Genomic DNA, 10,394 nt, shown 5'->3' on the forward strand with positions numbered 1-10,394 from the left:
TATATATATATATTTGTTAAACCTGTATTTTTTAGGCAATGACTCAATTCAGTAAGAAAACAAAACCAAAATTATGGACTAGTTGTTTACTACGTGAAAACTCTAGTCTTCGTGGTGGCTATAGGCTTTGGATCTCCCAGAGCTGTCACACCTGGTCTGTTAAGCAATCAATACCTGAGGCACTATGAGTCAGATGGGGCAGTAACTAGCAAGGTAAGAGAATCAAGAATGTAGTCCTCAGTGATGCCTTTCCACCTGCATAGGAACAAAACTTGCTACCCACAAACCAATTAAGTTTGAATTTCATAGCAAAGAAACAGGAGGAGGGAGCAGAGGGCAGAACAGGGTCTGCCTTGCTCCTGAAGACAGTATCATTTGTACTGACACATGCTTACATGGCTAGGCTCCACCTTCAGTGTTTGCTCCACACGCTGTGCCTGTACAGCTCATGAGGTAATTGTCGTATATATTTTCCCACCAGACAAGAAACTTGCCTCACTTAATTCTGTGTTCTTAGTGGCACAGGGTGCCACTGGGTGCCACGCAGAGCTTACCAAAGGGATAACAACTGAGCACAATAGTACAGATTAGTAACTCTCCAGGGTTCAAAATTTACTACCAGTAGGCAACAAAGAATCTATGTCTAGTTGGGAAAACTTCAGGAAAAGTAGTGCTTAAATTTAGGTATGGCAATTGGGGATCTTTTAAATAAAAGGGCCATGAAACCTGGTAGGCAGATTTCAGAGCAGCATCAAGCTCCATAAAAGCAGAGCTTCTCCATTAAAGCAGAACCGGAGGAGTCATCGCAAACCAGCGCCACAAAGGCACTGCTCCAGTCCTGTTGGTCACCGTGCCCAAATACACACAGTGCAGCTCTTCCATTATGAAGGCCAAACCTTCATGCCTAATTCAGCATGCTGAAATAGTCTCCTCTTACGGAACTGCTTCTAAAATACTTTTCTGATGCGACTTCCAAATACCTTTAAGGATCTCATTTGGCCAATACTTGGCCATTGGTTTTTCCGATCTATCAAGATGATGGAATTTGCTGGCCACTGCTCTCTATTTGAAAGCAGTAAATTCTGTATGTGCTGTGAGAATACCTTTTCCTAGTGAATATTTTTTTTCCATTTTGAAATTTTCTTTTTCTGCTTTCATCAAATCATATTTTTTTCCACATGAATTGGCATTTGACTTTCAACTCCTCTTTCTAAGAGGAGATTCATTCCCTTTTTCAGGACCTTAGAAATGCTTTCCCAGTGCCTATATCTGGCCCTGATTTCAACTTTAGCTTCAAATTTCTAAATGCTTGGATGACATATTTTCAAAGATGCCAGACCATCAGTTTATCTCTTCTTCTACTTTCACATGCTTGGAAAGCCCTTCCTTTGATCTTAGTTTCATTTGAAATGAATGAACTTAAATGGGAGGAGGTCCATTCAGGTATTCAATGAAGTCTTTTAATTCTGGTTGAAATGTATTTATCTATTATTTATTATGTACTTACTGGTTTTGACATATATAAAGGGTGTTCCTGAACCAGGTAGGCTAATCTTAAACTTGTAATCATCTTGTTTCTGCATCCAAAATGCTGTTGTTACAGGTATGCTCCATCACAGTCAGATTAAAAGTTTCTTCAAAATGGGACCCCTAATTTTTCTAATGATATTAGAAGTAGTAGAACTTCTATTACATTTTCTGGCATTTAAAAAATGTTTTTACATTTACCTAATTTTTGTGTATTTGTGTATATATTTGTGTGGGCACATGGTATACCATAGCATGTGTACAGAGATCGGAAGACTGCTTGCAGGGATAGGTTCTCTCTTTTCATTCTGTGGGTTCTGAAGATGGAACTCAGGTGTTAGGTTTGGCACCAAGTGCCTTTACCTGTTGACCCATTTTGATGGCTCTTTGCTACAATATTTCTATTGATCCAAACTTCTAAGCAATATTTAAATTGAAAATTAAATAGCAGACATTTAAATCCTCAGATAGATTCTTTACCTTTTAAATATATTTTTAATGAATTTATTTTTGTTTTATCTGTATGACTGTGTTGCCAGCAAGTAAGTACACCACATGTGTGCAATGCTCACGGAGGACAGTAGAGGGCGTCAGATCTCCTGGAATTGGAGTTATGGATGGTTATTAGCCACAGTGTGGGTGCTGGGAGCTGAGCTTGGGTTCTCTGTGAAGCTCTAAACTGCTGATCCATCTCTCTAGCCCTGTACCCTGTTATCTTTATTCCATGTTTTGAATGGCTGTTGTTGGACTAAGCAAAGAGGACTGAAGATCAGGAGTCTCAGAAGAAAAAAGTATGGATCCCAATACTAAAACTGTTTCATACTTCTTTACATTTTATTTGTTTATATAGGTCTATTTTTCCAACTAGGTTTTATGTCTTAGAAAAATCCATGTGATTTTTAGTATTATCTTCAACACATACAATATTTCTTATGTTCAATAAATATTTATTGAATTATTTTAATTTCAGTTTCTAGACTTTCTACATCAATCATTCCAAATTAGTATAAAAGGATATTGCTTAATCTAGGCAAAGGCAGGGATGGAAGGTCAAAGTCAACATTCAAGAGACCTGAACAAGGAAAAGAAAGGACGGAGTCTCCCCAGGTCTAGGAGAGCCACAGGCTGGGGGAAACAGTTCTGCTGATAACTCTTAGCAAGGGAAGCTGGGAACTGCTCATGGTTGTTTGGTGGAAGCCAGGGGGATGCTGAGGCAGAAAGCAGGAGTTCTACTGGAGTCTTGGCACATCCCATAGAGTGCCTTGCTTTTGAATTTGTTAGTTGAGGTAGTGCATCTGCTGTATGGGAAGATGCTGTAAGGGAGGGAGAAGATCTTTCATGGGCCAGAATTAGGTGGTTATTGATCCTTGCCTAAGTATTGTATTTTTAAAAATGTAAGCCCTATCATATACTGAGTATTGTTCTGAGTGGTGAACAAGGTGTTCTGTATATGCAACTGAACAAGATTTTTTTTTTTTCGGTCTTTTTGAGACAGGGTCTTCTTGTAGCCCCAGCTGGCCTGGAACTCACTATGTAGACCAGGCTGGCCTTGAACTCACAGAGATATGCCTGCCTCTGCCTCCCAAGTGCTGGGATTAAAGGTGTACACCACCATGCTTGAACAAAATATTTACATACTGCCTTGAATAGAGGTTTTTTGTGCCTTCTTTACATTTTCACACAAATCGAAAAACCATTTCTTTAAGTTCCATTCTATATATGAGGAAGCTGAGATAGAAGCATTCATCATGAACTTTCCCAAAGATATTCAACTAGTGAGTGTAAGGGTTGAGGATTAAATCTGTAAAATCTGACTTCAAACTGTGTGCTCACTGACACTTTACCATTTTTATATTTATTTGATAATACTGTTACTCCTCCTCCTGTAAATGTGAACAATTGAAGCATAGAGGTATGCATCATATGCCCTGGGTCAATCCAGAGGCATCTCCACCTTTCCTGTAATACCCACTCAGTTCTAGTCCGTCCTCACTCTGTGGCATTGGTATTTATTTTCTATCCTTTTTAGAGTCTCTAAATACGTGCTTACACTCCCCATCTGTTCTTTTATGTTGTCTGTTTTCACTCAAGCCCTAGAAGTGAATGAAGTTGCACAGTTGTGTCCCTCTCAGTTTACATCTCTGGTACCTTTGCTACAAGGTATGGGATCTGATCTGTGTCTCTGCATTCATTCATCTCTATATGAAGATGTTCTTTCTGCAATCTCACGTTTCTTTTGAGTCCAAAAAAGTCACTGATTTCCAATTGTTTGTCTTTTTTCTTGTTTGAAGGACAAGAGTAACTTCTTCCTAGCTCTTTACATTGTTCAGCATAAAACGTGACATTCTCTAAATTCTTTCTGGTGTCTAACATTAACTGTGGAACAATATAAGAAAGAGGAATGAACATGCTGCTTCTTGTTAAATTTTGTATGGACTCTGTGCCAGGCAGTACGCAGCCCAGGCTTACTATGCTTGGAAATGGTACTGTCGAGTCAACAGAAGAGGCAGCTTTATAATAAATCAGGAAACCGGCACATGTAAGTTAATATGTAGATATGGTGAACGTTAATGCTTAAAAATTATACAAATCTAATAAGAGACTGTATAATTCCAAAGCTTAATGATATTTTTCAATTTTAAATGTGTTTACCTGCATTCTTCAATAAAATTACAAACTTGGACACAGCAGATAATTATTCAGATGCTTATAAATCTGAAAGGTAAAAGGGAAACAAATCTTCACTGAAGAATAGTGCTCACATGCCTACTGTTGTGTTTGTTCATTCTTAGGCACTAGATATGAGCTATGTCATAATGAAGTCACTAGGTTCTGTCTAAGAAAGCTATTGTATATGCAAGATAATTTCTTTCTCTTGCACACGGGTGTATGATGATGTGCATGTTCAAGTGTGTGTGGATACACATAGGTGTATGTACCTGTGGAGACCTGAAATTGATGTTGGAGTCTTCTTCATTTGCTCTGAGGTGGTCTCTCACTGAACCAGGAGCTTGCTCCAGAGTGCAGAGTTTATAGGTGGCGGCCACGCATGTCTGCTTTTTATATGTCATTGAGGGATCTGGGCTCTGCTTTCCATGCTTGTAGGGCAGCACTTTATCTATTGGGTATTTCTCAAGCCCAAAAATTATTACTTAAGACTAATTCTTTACTAACAGGTATGTAAACAAGTGAATGTCTACTAAATGAGAAAGGCAAAAGCTATTTGCTCAGAGCTCACCATAGCAAGGGACACTGTCACTATGACAGAGAATGAGATCCATAGCCAGACCCCTGGAAAGTTTTGTGATGGGAAATGGAAGATGCAGTTAACACCCTGGGTGGAGCTTTGGTTAAGGGAGACCACAGGTGGGCCAAACGGAAGCAAGGCATCTATGTGATTGTTAGGGGATTATACAGATTTTTCTTGGTTTATCCTTAATTGGAACTTATGACAAAATTATGGGAAACGGTGAGTCATTAACCAGCCTGGACATTTTGGGTCAATTATTATGAAAGTTATTGTTTAGCTCTTTGAATCATTAACAGAGGAAGCAGCATGTCTTTCTCTTGGCAGTCTGGCTTCCTGCACTGTTATTGAACACACAGAGGCTTTCCTCTGAAGATAACTGTTCATTGTGAGTTGCCATTCTATTTTTATAAATAGATAGTCTGGGTGCTGGAGAGATGGCTCAGCAGTTAAGAACATTGGTTGTTCTTGCAGAAAACCCAGGTTCGAATCCAAGCACCCACATGGCAACTAACAACTGTCCATAACTCCAGTCCCAGGAGATCCGACAGCTTCTTCTGACCTCTGCGGGCATTGCACAACGTGGGTGCACTTATCTACATGCAGGCAATACATGCATATACACAAAATAAAACTAATAAGTAAAATTTTTTTAAAGTTTTAAATAAATAGATGGTCTGACTGTTGCTCACTTGTATAGTCAGTCTCTCACTTTTGTGACTTTTGTTGTCATCCAGTTTTTCTGTACCTCAGGACACAATAACAAAACCTGTCTCATATCATATTTGTGAAAGTTGCAATGATGATTAAATTTTATATTATCTCACTTTTGACACATAATTTTCTCTTCTTTGTATTTATTCCAATTGTATAGGCACTTTACAGTACTTTAATTATGAGCTTGAAGAATAAAAAATTTTCTAACTTAAAAATATTGTACTTGCAGGCTGGAGAGATGGCTCAGCAGTTCAGAGCAGATACTGGCCTTCCAGAGGACTGAAGTTCAGTTCCCAGCACCTGGGACTGACAGCTCACAATCACTTGCAACTCCAGTTCCTTAGAGATCCAATGCCTCTGGCTTCCTCGGCACCTGCACTCATGTGCACATACCCATACATAGACACACATATGTATACACAATTAAAAATAAAAACAAATCTGCCGAGAGCAAGTGTCTCTGAGATACCCAGCCTTAAGTGACACGTCTACAACACAAAGTTTACACCTATGGCTCAGGGAACATAGTGGAACAGGGGGAAGAAAGAACATCAACGCATCTCACAACTCTAGCCCGCAATGCTTCCTCATGCAACAGATGGTGATTAACCCAGAAAGCCAAAACTGGTGGAAGAGCAAAAAATAAGAGACTGCAGAGTGCTTATCCCTGGGTAGGACACCTATATCAAACCTCTGCCACCCAGGGCTTAGGGACCATTGTGGAAGAGGGAGCAGAAAGACTGCGAGAGCCAGGGGTGGTGGATGACCACAAGGAAACAGAGTTTTCCAGGCAGTGGGGAAGTTGCTCTTATGAACTTACAGCAAGAGTGACAGCTTCCCTAAGATTCATGCAAACTAAAATCAGACAAAAGCCCAGCACAGATGTGGTGAAATGAGTAAGAAGCCCCAACATTACCTGAGGAACGATTGGTAACTGATGACTACTGGGAGAGAGAGGATTGATTTTCTTTAAGGGAGTGATAAAAGATAGGTTGACCAGGCTCCAGTTGATGAACTCACACTGAGGGACATTTTGGGATGCAAACTTGGCTCAACAGGCTTTAACAAATATGAAATAATGCATTAAATCTGGTGGGGCTACGGAGGGGATACAGATAGGGGAAGAGGTCTAAATATCCTCCAGATACGTTGTGTGAAATCCTCAAACATTTAATAAAAATAATAAAATAGATCTTTAAAAAATATTGTAGTTGCTACCTTGGTACTCTTTTCTAACTTGAGTGTCCATAGTAGCACCACTGAAACAAAATCTGTGTGTTCTTTATAGTTTTAAATATACTTTGATGAATAGTATTTGCCTAACATCACTTAGTAGGTTAGGTGGAAGAAGTAAGGTCTAAATCCAGACGTGGATGATTTCAAAGTGCACGCTTCTGTTTTCCCATTTCTTTCCTATATAAATGCCTCCCTAAACTTTGGCATAGATTCTTAACTTATAAGACCAGAGGAATGCTTTTAGGGTTGTGATGTAATAGAAATGCAATAATGAATCGTAGAGACTCACAAGAGATTTGTGGGGTTGGGATTTAGCTGTGAACCAGTTTATTTTTCTATATGACTTAGTGGCATCTGATCTAATATTCTACAGGATTTTAGGAAGAATGTACAATATAATGCAAGACAGCATTATGAGAATTTACTGAGTACATAAAATGTAGGAAACATTATGTGCTATCTAAATAATAACTAATATATACCTAAATGTAGATTTATAAATAAGTGCTTACACAAATATATAGATGTGTTATTACATATACAATAGTACTTCTATGTCACATAGGTAGCTTTTCCATTTTGAAAAGTGCTTTTATAGAGCATACACACATTTCTAACAATGCTTTGTAAATGAAGATTGTGCAGAGACTATATCTTAGTGATCTACTACAACAAATGTGCAGTACAATCGCCTCATAAAGCAGAGGTTTATTTTGGCTCCTAGGACTCATGATAAGATCACCTTGTTACTTTGGTTCTGTAGTGGCACATTGTGGTGGGAGCACATAATGGAGAAAATCTCAACTTCATTCCAGGGAGGAAGAGTCAAGGGTCCAAAGTCTCACAGTACTCTTGAAGGTCATGTCTCAAATGATCTGAAGGCTTCTCACTTGGTTCCATCCCTTAAAAGTGCCATTGTCCTCAAGCACTCACTCTGAAGATGAAACTTTTAACACGTGGGCTTTAGGGACTTTTAGGATCCAATAGTGTATATTGCAAGAATGTTATTGGATTTGATCCCATATGGGAAAGAAGAGAACGTAACATAAAGCTATACAGGAGTCCAATTTAAAATGAATGTCATAGAGAGCTTAAAGGATGAAAACAGTAATCCAGACCAACATTCAAAGAAGGTTGAGTATCTTAATAATACAGTCAAATTAGGAATGTAGCTCAGTGGTAAAATGCTTGTCTCCAGTGTACAAGGGCCCGCGTTTGAACTCTAGCAGTACAGGACGTAAATAAATTAATTAAAAAGTTAAGACATAGAATCTTTATTGCTGTAAACATCATTTAGAATAACATGAAAAATTAGATTTATATTAAAAATTATTAAAATGTGAATAAATGTGAATGAATGGTAATGAATTATGTACTAGTAGCATCTTAATGAGTGTGAAATATAAACAATATTAACATATGCCATAAAATGCTCCTCAATTGTCTGTCAGTCATATTGAACTAAAACACTTGCAGTATTCTCTTTGCAAGCAGGAGAATGTGGTTTATTTGTCCTAATATGAATTATGGCTTGTGAGGCTGAGCAAGCATACATACATACACATCTAAACATATCTTTTAAAAATAATTCATGTACAGAGGCCAAGGAGAGGGTCCAGAGCTTGCTGTACAAGGAAGAGAGCCTGAATTAGGATCTCCGATTGGTGGTGTCTGTATAATCCCAGCTCTCACGAGTCAGAGACAAGCGGATTCCTGAGCTGACTGCCCAACCAGTGCAGCTGAATCAATGAGTTCTAAGTTCAGACAGACACCCTGTCAGATAATGAAATAGACAGCCATCAAGGAAATATCTGAGGCTGACCTCTGGCTTCCACATGCATGTATACTCAGTATGCACACCTACACAGATAAATTCATGTTCTCACACATATTCCTTCCCCCACAATTCAAAGTATAGAAATGCTAAATGTTAAAATTTGTAATTATTAGCCCCAATACTTGTATTTTAAATAGAGATAATGCTGTTTGATGCTTATGTTTTGAGTGCTATGTGTCATGTCTATGTATTCTAGAAGTTCAGCCAAGTTGGCAAAATAAATGTCAAGATACAAAAATTGAACAATAATATCCTCTCTTAAATATTTCCGTACAGCCTATCAAATCTTACTATCACCCATTTTCCACTTGTAACTGTTGCCTCCTTGCATGAGAGCTCAAAGTCAACAGACCACCTGAGCTCCCTCTCGCTCCCATGTGCCCAGCTGTCTTTTCTGCTGCTGCTCTGTTCTCTTCCTGATGAAATCATAATCATCTTTCAAAGCTCCTCCTTTTCTAGACCTCCCCTTTAATAAGATGTTATCTTTGGAACCTTACTAATAACATGCTTTTCATATTTCCTTTGACCTAAACACCAACAATTGGACATCGTTATTTGTGAATTTTAAAAAATTTGATATTTTTAAGTATATCTCAAATATTTATTTCCTTCTATACAACCATCATTTGTAAATTTAACATCTTATTTGTATTAAATTAAAATGTTTAGAACTAAATATAGAAAATAGGGACTAGAGAGATGGTTTAGCAGTTAAGAGCACTGGCTGCTCTTACAGAGGACCCAGGCTGGGGAATCTTATGCCCTCTTCTGGCTTCTGCAGATATTGCGCGACGTGGATACACTTACATACATGCAGGCAATACACACATATGCATAAAATAAAAATAATAAAATATGTTTAAAGGTAAAAAAATGACTATAGGAAACAAAGAATGAGAAGAAAACTGGCTGATGAAGGCAGGCTTTGGGAAGAAGCATATTTGTAGATAAGAGAACTATGAAAGTTTCTTGGAACAGAGGGACAGAGTGAGAAACACAAGTGTCTGGTCACCTTCAGCTGTTCTCCTGTGCATGAAATTGTATCTGTGATGGGAGGGAATCTTAAGTTTGGTGGCTAGAGTCTTTAAAGTTCAGGCTTTGCTGAACATTTAGTTTCTATATTTGTAAGTAGGTGTTGCTTTTTTTTTTAATAGAAGAAGAGTTTATTTTAGCTTACAGTCTCTTCTGAGACTAAAACAATCTCTCAGCTGTAAGCCTCTGTAAAATCAAAGACAGATTACGTACTTCCAATCTACAGTGGAATCAAATACACACTCCCATTGCAAAAGGGAGGAATGGGGACATATCGAAGAAATAATGGACCAAAACAAGACCGAAAACCAGCAGGGCAACCACCAAATCCATTAGCTCATGGGACTTTACTTCCAAAGAGCTTAGATGGCTCAGTCCCTCCAGCTTTGCTGCACACTATGTACATCTCTCTTGAGCTGGTGCCACTCTCTGTATGCAGTGCTCCTTGACAGATGTCTCACAACTCTAGCATCTCCAACATCTTGGGGTCTTCATAGCCCACCGGGCTTCACCTTCACAGCTTTACACACTGGCCTGTCAGGGCCTGTTGGCCTGCCATGAGCCTTCTCTATGCAGGGATGCCCCTGCCTGGCCTCAGTTTTTCTCTTTGTCTTTTTTGTCTTTATGAGATTCTGTGTGTGTGACTTTCATGATATAACTATATAAGGATGCCCAGTTACTTATGACAGAAAGTAGACTTTTTATTCAATGATTAGTACTTGAAATAAGAATTTATTTGGTATAGGGAAGATATTTTCTAATAAAATCCAGACAAAGAATCAAACTTACAAGAAAAAA

The sequence above is a fragment of the Nannospalax galili genome, unplaced genomic scaffold (genome assembly GCF_000622305.1).
Source record: "Nannospalax galili isolate Female #2095 unplaced genomic scaffold, S.galili_v1.0 scaffold559, whole genome shotgun sequence".
NCBI classification, from domain to species: Eukaryota; Metazoa; Chordata; class Mammalia; order Rodentia; family Spalacidae; genus Nannospalax; species Nannospalax galili.